General features: G+C 35.9%; 1 long non-coding RNA gene across 1 annotated transcript; it reads right to left on the bottom strand.

The window, feature by feature from the left end:
- Positions 1-9,675: 9,675 nt before the first annotated feature.
- LOC112053818 (uncharacterized) lies at positions 9,676-10,845 on the bottom strand. The gene is made up of 2 exons (XR_002887415.2): positions 10,489-10,845; positions 9,676-9,897 (listed from the first exon to the last, which is right to left on the bottom strand). It is a non-coding gene; the product is annotated as an uncharacterized LOC112053818 (long non-coding RNA).
- Positions 10,846-12,579: the final 1,734 nt, after the last annotated feature.

Genomic DNA, 12,579 nt, shown 5'->3' with positions numbered 1-12,579 from the left:
TGGTATGGGAACAGCCAGTCTTGGTGATGGGCATTAAAGTCCCCCAGAAATACTATTTGAGCAGCAGGATACCGACGCAGGGCAATGTCAGCCGTCTGGGTAAGATATTGAAACATCCGAGTTGTCTCCTGATCACCGGTATGCGACCTATAGATGCAAGCATACACGATCTGCTCCATGCCCATATCCAATAAGCACCACAAGATGGAGAAGTTGGGCACCTCCAAGTTACGGAGACGTCGGCAACAGATGTCATTACGAGCAAACAAGCACACCCCAGCGTGAGATTTAAAATTGTGCTCCAACGCATATCCCGGGTAATGCAGGTACGCTGTATCTGCTGGACTACTGATTTGCGTCTCCGTCAAGAAGAATAAATTCGGCCTCTCAGTCTCAAGATGATGATGGACTGCAACGAGATTGGAGTGCAATCCCCTTATATTAGTGAGATGCACTTTGAGAGAGAGGGGGTGCAACCGCTGAACAAATTTACTCTTCTTTTTCTTGTGCTGCATAATTATCAAGTGAATAGGGTATAGGAAGTGGAAGTTGTACGAGGCTCTGCAATCATAGACTCCACAATCTGATAAAAAAGATACACTAATGAAAGGCTCGAATGGAGACTGCGGGGACGCCCGAACCCCCCTGGAAATCGCCATCGGACCCTCTCTCCGGACGCCAACCGGCACGATGGAAGCCATTCCAGGATTTTTCGCTAGTTGGCGGGGCAGCCTTTCGTAGGTGGCTAACCTACAATTGGGCCCCCTACTAACTGCGGTCGGCCAGCGGAGAACCGTGCTTCGGATCCCGCTACCCTCCAAATCGAGACTTCCGGTGCATCTATTCCACAGATCAGGTTCTGTCACAGAAAGCAGAGCTACTGTACAGACCCAATTCCTTATGACGGCTTTTGCGACCAACGCGCCGGAACACGACTAATCGTAACAGTTACCTGCCATAATCAGTCATTTGGCGACGCGGCTTTGATCGCAGGGTGGTTTTTCAAGCCACGACCGAAGTCTACCACCTCATGAAATGTCACTCATTTAGCACCACCCAGGGGTCACGTGTAGGGTATCAAGGGTTGGAACCAAACTTCGGTATTACCTACGGACGCGAGTGACTCTGACCCCCAAAATATATTCAATATATATTAAATGTAATAACATTAAACTGTAAATATTATATGTGTTAACAATATTAATTTTGTGTTCTTTCAGAAATGTGACTAACATCCACACTAACAAAAAAAAAAAGAATCCGCAAGTTATAGTGTCAAAATTAAGCTGATTAATAATCAATTCTTGATTCCCAGCTTACACCGATCAACCTCTAATAGTGTGTCTTCCTTACCCACGCGACATTGGCGAAGTAAATTGTACCCAGTTGGTACAGCAGCAAGCCATAAAATCAAAAATTGAATTGAATTGAAGCAATAATGTCACAGACTAACATAGGAAACGTGTTTTAAGCCACAGATGCATGACAGTAAACCTAGAATAACCACAGATAATGAAATAGTGTTAGATAATTACTTGAAAAAAAAATTTGGGGACCCCGACTCCAAGGGGCCTAATTGTCTAACGCAAACGATTGAATTTGACAGTTGAAATCATACGTTTTTACTTGTCAAACGGCTATTTCGGATTGTGTAAGCCAATGGAAAGCCATCGGTTGGGCATAGTTAGTTCATTACGATTAGATCGTTACTTTTATACGAAGAGTGAATGATTTGATATGATTTGACAGTTATTTGCGATTGTCTTCGAATTGTGTAAAGTTTTATGTTCATGGCTTATGTCAAAAACTTACGACGGGTCTTGAGTCACCTTTGATCGTAAAACGGACAAATTGTGGATGTCCAAAATTCCAAAATAATTATTTATATTTTATTAAATATCTAAAATTAATATTTTTTTCCATTCTAAATCTCTCAATTCAGTCTCCCCGACCACAGTTAGCATTTTTAGGACGAAACTTGGCGAAGTGTTTAGTGCTTTGTTTGTAAACAATGAACTCTCTTAGAAAGAGTAATAAATAATATATTCTTTGCAATGAACCTATAAAGTCAAAACAATGAAGTTAATTCAGTACTATTAATCGATTTATATAGGATGCTGAGACTTGGACTCCGAGAGAAAGTGAGAAAAAGAAGATACACGCTCTAGAAATGTGGTGTTGGAGAAGAATGCTTGCATATCCTGGACACAGTTTCGAAACAACATCTCACTCCTCCAAGAACTGGGGATCAAACAGCATCTTTCTTCCAGCATCTAATGTCTTACACACACTTCTTTGGATGTACTAGACAAAGAGACGATAAGTCCATATCCTTAGAGAGACATAAACTCACTACCTACGATATTTAATACCATATCATGTTGTAGATTTCTGCGACATCTTGCATGTTGTTGTAGGTATCCAATGTGTTTGGATTTGTGTTTGTGGTTTAGTTAAGTTTACTTAAGTTTGCTGGCTATTAAAGCAAAAAGGAATCGAATTTCATTTTTAAAAGTATGATTATGCCAAACGAACTCTTTCGTCATCGCTCATAGGTACATTTACATTTTCCATTGGTGCATGCCCACCCTAGGAATCCTAGGATTCTGAGCTACTGAATAGGAAATTATACTAGATAAGCCAATGGGTGGGAGTAGAATAGGATAGGAATAGGAAATGAGTCAAAGCGAAGCTTGTCTGTCCGCTACATTATCTTAGTACACAAACTACACTTACTTGGAGACTAAATAGTGATATGTGTATTTTATAATATGCTCAATATTAACAATTTTGCTTTACAGGAGATTTGGAATATGCCCTATAACTGCAGACTCCAATATTGCAAATAGCATCTGCAATACAGTGGAATAACATATTGGTGTGCTGAGGAAAAGATGGCAAAGGCTTTTAGCTGATAGGATATTGTACTGATGACCCTGTTCTGTTCAAATCATAAATGTGTGTATTATCAAAATATTTGCATAGATTCTGAAATGCTGATGATATTTGATTTGGTTGATTTTGATATTTGAAAATAAAAGAATACTTACTTTGCTGAGTTTGTTTTGTTGTAGTCTTTTCCAAAACTAAAGCTTTCAGTTTAACATTTTACTATTAATATTTTTTTTTACCATTACAATAATTAAATAAATTATTCAAAAAAGTGTAGTTGTAAAAAATACATTTTTGAATTCAATATATTATTTTGAATATTGCTGTTTAATACATGTGTATGTTCGCCCCCCTGCAGTTTCACCCACAAAATTCCTGTTCCTGTGGGAAGGAGTACATGGCCTATAATACTCAAATGTGGATTTTTATTAGTAAAATAATCTTCAAAATTGGTTCAGTAGGTTCAGTGTTTACCCCTACAATCTCACAAACTGTATCTTTTTATTACAGTATCTAGACTACTAGTATTCTAAGAATTGTGAAAATGACACCTCTGAGGGTGAAATAGGGGTTAGAAGTTTATAAAAAAAAAAATTTTTCTTTATTTATTATAATAATAATAAATACAGTAGACATAGACTTTCAGTTAGACATTTTTTAAACCCTGAAACCACAAAGATTAAAAAATAATCAAATATATACTTCTCATCCAAACAGTCGGCCTGTACAGTACTTGCAGACACTGTTTTGATGAATAGTATATTTTCTTAAATCAGAAAAAAAGAGTATTACCAAATTAGAATATAAATCTGCTGAAGCCTAACTAGCTACACCAAAAAGGGGTCGACTCGACACAGGAATCATGGGTTCAGCCCTGCCCACTGTACTTTACAACATATTGGCCATACTTAAATGTTAAATCATATTTATTTTTTAAATATGTTTTACCGTAAATAAATTATTACAGATGCTACCTTTCGAACAGCTTCAGTCGATCACAGGATAGGTACAATGAAGTTACATACTAAATAATCAAATTTATTTTATAATTAACAAAAATTAGTAAGAATATAGATGGATGGCTGACATAGAGAGCTCCTGGGATTACACACACACACACACAAACACACACCACATAATTCTTAAAGCTGGCTCAGCTAGTCAGTCTTGTTGTCAAAGCACTCATCTTCATGTCTCTGTGTCAATATCAGTGGTTCATCGTAATGGTCTGTTCATAGTAATCAATTTACTCTGAAATTAAATAAAAAATTAATATTTCATACTAAAACTTAGATAGAATCTTTGAGAGAAAAACATTAGCAGTGGTGACCTGGGTTTGATCCCCGGCTGGGCCGATTGAGGTTTTCTCAATTGGTTTAAGTCTGGCTGGTGGGAGGCTTCGGCCAGTTTACACCCTACCAGCAAAGACGTACTGCCAAGAGATTTAGCATTACGGTACGATGCCATGTAGAAACCAAAAGGGGTGTGGATTGCCTTCCTACTCCTAACAAGTTAGCCTGTTACCGTCTTAGATTACATCATCACTTACCATCAGGTGACATTGTGGTCAAGGGCTAACTTGTAAAGAATAAAAAAAAACCTGCTCCAATGTGGATTGGTAATATTATGGTGATAATGTATAATATACCACTATCAGATGTTAATGATAATTAATGTTCCGGAGGTCCTGTGTTTGATTCCCGGCTGGACCAATTGAGACGTACGGCCAAGCGATTTAGCATTCCGGTGTGATGACATGTAGCAACTGAAAGGGTTGTGGATTTTCAGCCTAACTTGTAAAGAATAAAAAAATAAGAGTAACATTTTGCTCTCAGTAGAGGATTTTGAATGGTTTGAATTTGCGGACCCATTGCTATTATGACACTGTTGTTGGCTGGTGAAGCAATCCAGGAATAAAACACCCTAAAGAACTGTTCAAATCCTTTAATAATAAGTCTGCTTGTGAAGTCACTCATCACACACTTAGGTAAATCTACGTATATTAGTGCTGACTCATAAGAGACTTATAGTCAGATCGGGTAGGTATTTTAAACAATGTAAATAAACAAAAACATATGATTCAGGGGTGCTCAACATTTTACTAAAGCATTATTCACGAATATTGTCATGAAATAAAACTTTCTTTGATAGACAATTTTTTTTATATTTTATGTTCCTATAAACTGTTATTTATCGAACAGATAATGTTTCACTTATATTTAGGGTTCCGTGGTCAATAAAGAACCCTTATAGTTTTGTTTTTTTATTCTGTATAAGGAAGCACCGCTTAGCTGTACGCTAGATTGTAAGCTATGAGGCAGCCTTTGGTAGAACGCGCTTGCCTAGAAGATGCCTATTCACTCTTGACTTGAAGATACCCATACCCATGTCCGTCTGTCCTTCTATCTGTAACTCAATTACTAATAGAAAACTGTAGCTTGACTATGAAAATTATGTACGCGATTATAGGCGTAAATTAAAAACTTGACAAGTAGTTTTTACTCGTTTTCTCGTAGTGTGGGTTATTGTTAGATATACGTTTTTATGTAGATTTTAATGAGTTTGTTAAGACACTACTTTTCAATTTAGGCCTCTATTTGTAAAATATTAAGATTTAAAGTGCTAATTAGTAAGTAGTACTAAACTAAATAAAATTAAAAACAGTAAACGAACAACAAATAACAATAATAAACAATAACAACGAAACGAGAACAAAACGAAATAACAAAAATTATAAGGGAAGAAAATACGCACAACAAACTGGATTTAGTTAACGAATACTGTGAAGTAGGAGTATTAGTCACAGACAAAAAATAAAGTAGTGTTCTGTGCTGTGTAGTGTGAACTGTCAAATCTCAAATCTTCTTTCACTTAATACAAAATCAAAAAATTAATCATAGTTTAAGGTAATTCTGCAATAAATGAAAATATTTTATTCACATTATAATAAAATAAAACATCATTTGAATTACAACTTCTTTCTTCTTTTGATATGATAATACGATAATACGATTTATAAAATTAATTAAAGCTCTTATTTAATTTTATAAATGCATATTAATACCCATAAAACTCAATCTTTGTTTTTCAAAATGGTTTGTGACTCATGTCTGCTTGGGGTATTTAAGGTTCTTTTTATGTCGTTTGTGTTGTATTTCTGCAAACTCTATTTAATTAACATAGAGGAATTAGACATGGAAATGCATCGCACCCAAATGCAGAAACAAAATTGTCTGTCGTTTTTAGAGGGGGACGAGGTAAACTCACACATCGAAAAAATTTAACAAGAATAAATAATAATTATAATCTGTACACAGAATATTCAATTAATGGATCAATGTTTTGCTGTTCGTTCGTTCGTTAGAAGAATAGAATCGATTTTTCTTTTATATATTGTTTTAATTTATTATTAATTATAATTATGTTTTTGACGACCTCCGTGGCGCAGTGGTATGCGCGGTGGATTTACAAGACGGAGGTCCTGGGTTGGATTCCCGGCTGGGCCGATTGAGGTTTTCTTAATTGGTTCAGGTCTGGCTGGTAGAAGGCTTCGACCGCGAAGGCGTACCGACAAGCGATTTATCGTTCCGGTACGATGTCGTGTAGAAACTGAAAGGGGTGTGGATTTTCATCCTCCTCCTAACAAGTTAGCCCGCTTCGATCTTAGATTGCATCATCAGTTACTGACTGAACATCAGTTACTGAGTGAGACTGAAATCAAGGGCTACCATGTAAAGCCAAAGTAAAAAAATAACAAAAATAAAATAGAAATATTTTCAAATTAAACGTCACGTCATCTTTTAGTGAATTAGAAGTTGTTGACCGTTTTTCATGCCATTGACTGACTGACTACTTACTACACAAACCGGAATTATTAGGGAGCTTTTTAGACGACGAAAACGATTACAACAATGAAACATCGATACAACCGATAACGCGTTAGATCGTTGGTTGTTTGACAGAGAGGTAACGTCTTGCGGGGCAGGTCTTTCTATAATTGGTCCGTGATAATTAATTTGTTGTATGTGAATCCGGACTCAAAAGGGCTAGAACCCAAAGCCGTAAAGCTTATTATTAAAAATAAAATGTATGTGAATCGAAACGAAAAGTGTCGCTTAAAAGAACCTTTTTGAGTAGTATTATTGTTGTGTAAAAAACCTAAAGTTGTGGACTATAGAGATTAACACTGGGAAAAAATAACATGCGGACTTTTTTAAGAGACAGAGGTAATGCCCACCCTCTCCTTTTGCGCAGCCAGGATGTGCTAAATACTTCCCAACAAAGAAATTATTGCTATAACTGGCAGCAGGGACATGTAGTAGATAAGTAGCGCGACCACTAATTAATCGGGCATTGTTCTTTAGTTGGCTAACTGTAGTTAACCACTTGTAGTTACGCTAACCACCCTAGCTCTGCCATGGGCGTGGACACTGAGTTATGGGTTGTTTTAATGAGAAACTTCTTAAGAAATGGACATCGACAAAAGTAGATAAAAGTAGTTTTCTTTTTTGTTTACTTTTATAGTTTTGAGTAACGATAACACAAACGAAGTAAACTTTGCTCATAAGACCACTAAAAATTAGTAAAACTTTGCTCAATTTTTAAATATTCTCTTTAACCTGAAAAATAAAAATATTGTTTTGTTTTGATAAATTAAAATTTCTAATCCACAGGTTATTAATATGCTATGTTTCACCACAGACTAATAGGATATCACGTTAATTTGACACTAGCCTACACAGACAACAGGGAGGTACCCAAATAGTCCAAATAGCCCTTGGTTAAATTCGTTAATTGCGTTTTGTTACTTGAGTTGCATGTACCATTTTCTCACGCTATTTTCTTCAATAGTAGATATTTTTCGTGAAGTTTAATGCTTCTTTGATGTTTTAAACAAAAGACATAAAACTTTGTTAAAATATATGCATTATTATGGAGTTTGACCTAAATTTGATAATATTATTAACGATAGTTTCACTATCGTTTTGCATAAACAATACGCAATCTTCATGAATGATTTCAGTTCATCGTTCACCATCCGGTCTTCATATAATGAACTGATTTACACAATACCAATGTAAAGTTACGATTGATCGTTGATCGTAGCCGATCGATGATTTTAGTTGAGGATTTTATTCCGGGATTGCTTCACCAGCGAACAACAGTGTCATAATAACAATAGATATAATGGTATATCTAAATGCCTAGATAAACTAGCTTTGCGAACCCATTGTTATTATGCAAAATCCTCTACTGAGAGCAGAATGTTATTTTATTTTTTATTCTTTACAAGTTAGGCTGAAAATCCACAACTCTTTAGGTTGTTACATGTCATCACACCGGAATGCTAAATCTTTTAACCGTATGTCTCAATCAGTCCAGCCAGGGATCAAACACAGGACCTCCGGAACATTAATTATCATTAACATCTGATAGTGGTATATTATACATTATCACCATAATACTACCAATCCACATTGAAGCAGGTTTTTTTTATTCTTTACAAGTTAGCCCTTGACCACAATCTCACCTGATGGTAAGTGATGATGTAATCTAAGATGGTAACGGGCTAACTTGTTAGGAGTAGGAAGACAATCCACACCTATTTCGGTTTCTACATGGCATCATACCGGAATGCTAAATCGCTTGGCGGTATGTCTTTGCCGGTAGGGTGGTAACTGGCCGAAGCCTCCCACCAGCCAGACCTAGACCAATTGAGAAAACCCTAATCGGCCCAGCCGGGGATTGAACCCAGGACACCACTGCTAATGTTAACCTCTCAAAGATTCTATCTAAGTTTTAGTATGAAATACTTATTAAATTTCTTTTTAAATTTCAGAGTAAATTGATTACTATGAACAGACCATTACGATGAACTACTGATATTGACACAGAGACATGAAGATGAGTGCTTTGACAAGACTGACTAGCTGAGCCAGCTTAAGAATTGTGTGGTGTGTGTTTGTGTGTGTGTGTGTAATCCCAGGAGCTCTCTATGTCAGCCATCCATCTATATTCTTACTCATTTTTGTTAATTATAAAATAAATTTGATTATTTAGTATGTAACTTCATTGTACCTATCCTGTGATCGACTGAAGCTGTTCGAAAGGTAGCATCTGTAATAATTTATTTACGGTAAAACATACAACATTTAAGTATGGCCAATATGTTGTAAGTACAGTGGGCAGGGCTGAACCCAGGATCCCTCAGTGTCGAGTCTGGCCCCTTTATGGTGTAGCTAGTAAGGCCTCAGCATCAAAAGTGTCTGCAAGTACTGTACAGGCCGACTGTTTGGATGAGAAGTATATATTTTATTATTTTTAAGCTTTGTGGTTTCAGGGTTTAAAAAATGTCTAACTGAAAGTCTATGTCACTGTATTTATTACTATTAAAATAAATAAACTTTGAAAAATCTTTTTTTTATAAACTTCTAACCCCTATTTCACCCTCAGAGGTATAGGATACTGTAATAAAAAGATAGTTTGTGAGATTGTAGGGGTAAGCACTGGACCAGCTGTACCAATTTTGAAGATTATTTTACCAATAAAAATCCACATTTGAGTATTATAGGCCATGTATTCCTTCCCACGGGAACAGGAATTACGTGGGTGAAACTGCAGGGGGCGAACATACGCAGGTATCATACAGAGCTATTCAAAATGTATTTTTTACAACTACACTTTTTTGAATAATTTATTTAATGGTAAAAAAAATGTTATTCATAGTAAAATGTTAAACTGAAAGCTTTAGTTTTGGAAAAGACTACAACAAAACAAACTCAGCAAAGTAAATATTCTTTTATTTTCAAATATCAAAGACCAAATCAAATATCATCAGCATTTCACAATATATGCAAATATTTTGATAATACACACATTTATGATTTGACCAGATAACAGGGTCATCAGTACAATGTCTTCAGCACACCAATATGTTATTCCACTGTATTGCAGGTGCTACTTGCAATATTGGAGTCTGCAGTTATAGGGCATATTCCAAATCTCCTGTAAAGCAAAATTGTTAATATTGAGCATATTATAAAATACACACATCACTATTTAGCCTCAATGTAAATGTAGTTTGTGTTTCCAGTCTATAGTGATCTGTGGAGGTATTGTTAGGCTCCACAATATCCTCTGATATCATCATCTTATTTCTAGGAAGGCGGCCTCACCCTAATGCCAACCCTTAATATTAGTTATAATTTAAAATCTGTTCTAAAAGATTTTAAACAATGTCCTTAAAAAATGATATCAAAACATCAGCAGCTGTTCCAGACTTGTGTAGTCTTGCTTATACTTGCTTTGCGAAGGAAATTGAATTGTTATCAGTATTCGATATATATTCAAGAAATACTAGACTCGATTGTGTATTCGCTACTATCACCGGAATTAAGGTAATCACAGACATTAAGGAAAAATGTGAATTTCAACCATCCATACTAACATTAATATTTTACTGCGAAATTGAGTTTATTAGCTATTGACGCTTACACGCTTAAATTTAGTGAGTGAGTGTGCTTGAAAACGTGAGCTATTTTAAAAATTCTTTACGGATATTTAAAAAATCTGTTGGCACTTATGCTATATTTTTACCTGACTGTCAAGAAAGGAAGAAGATTGATTGTTAGTAGTAGCAGAGCTCTTTGCACCAGAGCTTGTCTGGGAAAGTATTCTGTCTACTGTCATGCTTATTTCTATTATATATTATCTTATGTATCTCGACGTATCACTTCTAACTGTGTAACGCCGAGCTAAAGTGAACACTAGAGTGTTTTTGCAATTCCGATTATGTAAGACAAAAGACTGCCACAATGCCTATAGTCAGATCGGGTAGGTATTTTAAACAATGTAAATAAACAAAAACATATGACTCAGGGGTGCTCAACATTTTACTACAGCATTATTTACGAATATTATCATGAAATAAAACTTCATTTGATAAACAAATATTTTTTTTATTCTATATTCCTATATCCTGTTATTTATCTAACAGATAATGTTTTACTTATATTCAGGGTTCCGTAGTCAATAAAGAACCCTTATAATTTTGTTTTTTTATCATGTATAAGCAAGCATAAGGTATCCTCGACATATTTAAACACATTAATCAAAACGGTTTTCTCGGAGGACGATAAGGGTGTTTGCTTCGTACGTTTCTTTTTTGGTGACGGAAACGATAGCTATGCGGAATAACTGCTCCAGCTAGTACCAGGCTCCGCTTCACTCATTTTCGTACTAAAGTAAATAAAATTAATAAATTAATTAATTAAACAAATAAAAAATCCGACTGCCTATATGATACAAAAACTGAAGAAAAAAAAAGTGTGTCAGCTCCGACGCACGAATGGAGTTTACTCTTTTCAATAGCAACGCCTGAAAAGTGAAAGGTGCGCAACCGAGGTGCAGCGCTGCGTGCGCGCCCGCCCACAGCGTGCACGTGCGTGCGGACGCGCTAGGCATGTGCACGCTATGGCGGCTACGTACGGTGAAAGGTGCGCAGAATAGGTTGCGCACAAAAAACGTACCGAGGGGTATAAATGAAAAATCGATTGTTAAGGGGTAAACTCCAATAAGTTATGAAATGACATGCGTTACGTTTTTTGTGCGCAACCTATTCTGCGCACCTTTCACCGTGCGCTGTGCCGCCAACAACTTGCACATCGCACCCATGTGCACGCTGTAGGCGGGTGCGCACGCCGCGGCCTGCTGCACCTCGGTTGCGCACCTTTCACTTATAAGGCGCGAGTATTGAGACGTGCTTCGAGCTAACTTTTTGTTTTTTTTAACATACACACTTTTTTTTGTTGGTAAACAGTGCACATCGAGTAGGGCTTTAGTAATGCTTATGTTAAAGAAGACTAAATGTATAGAATTGTAAAATAACTAATAGACTTTATAATATACTTCACATTATATATTTTACTCTTACAATGATATAATCATTAAACAAACAAGCCCAATAACATATAGTATATAGGTATAGTCGCCTATACAGCATACCCTATGTACGTCTCAATACACTCACAGCTAAATTAGAAAGTTGCGCACTAAAGGTGCGCACCAAAAACGTGACACTTTTTCGTTAGTTCAGTTGGTTTTACCCCTCGGATTTTTCTCATACCGGGCGCCTTATATATAAAAATCGATTCTTAAGGAGTAAACTCCAAAAAAAGGCTCAGTCCAGAAGTGTAGAAAACAATTAGAAAACAGTCGGGACCTATTATATTGAATAGAATGATTTTCGTCTACATTTTTTAATAGGTCCCGACTTTAGTTTAATCAGTTTTTGTATCATTTATGCAGTCGGGTTATTTGTTTATTTAATTTATTTTTTAGTTAGATAGATGGTGAATTTTGGATTTATTTGTTACGTTTGTTACAAAGTACGATAATGTATACCTACGTCCAACCGAGGATAAGTAAATATTCAAAAAAATCTACGGAACCCTCGGTGGGCGAATCCGACTCGCACATGTCGATTTTTATAATCAATATATTTAATTTAGTCTATTTAAGGTGTTTTATAACTACACTTCATAAACCTTATAGTCGTCCGCCTCACGTATTATGTATAAACAATTAATAATTAACGTTTTTCTAATTGTAGTTTTTTGGTGGCCATTATATACCATTTTGAAATTCTCACAAAAAGCCCTTGAATTTGATTCCCATGTTGCAATAATA

Source organism: Bicyclus anynana, chromosome Z (genome assembly GCF_947172395.1).
Source record: "Bicyclus anynana chromosome Z, ilBicAnyn1.1, whole genome shotgun sequence".
In the NCBI taxonomy this organism is placed as follows: Eukaryota; Metazoa; Arthropoda; class Insecta; order Lepidoptera; family Nymphalidae; genus Bicyclus; species Bicyclus anynana.
Note: the sequence above shows the minus strand (reverse complement) of the source record. Positions and strands in the feature narration are given on the sequence as shown.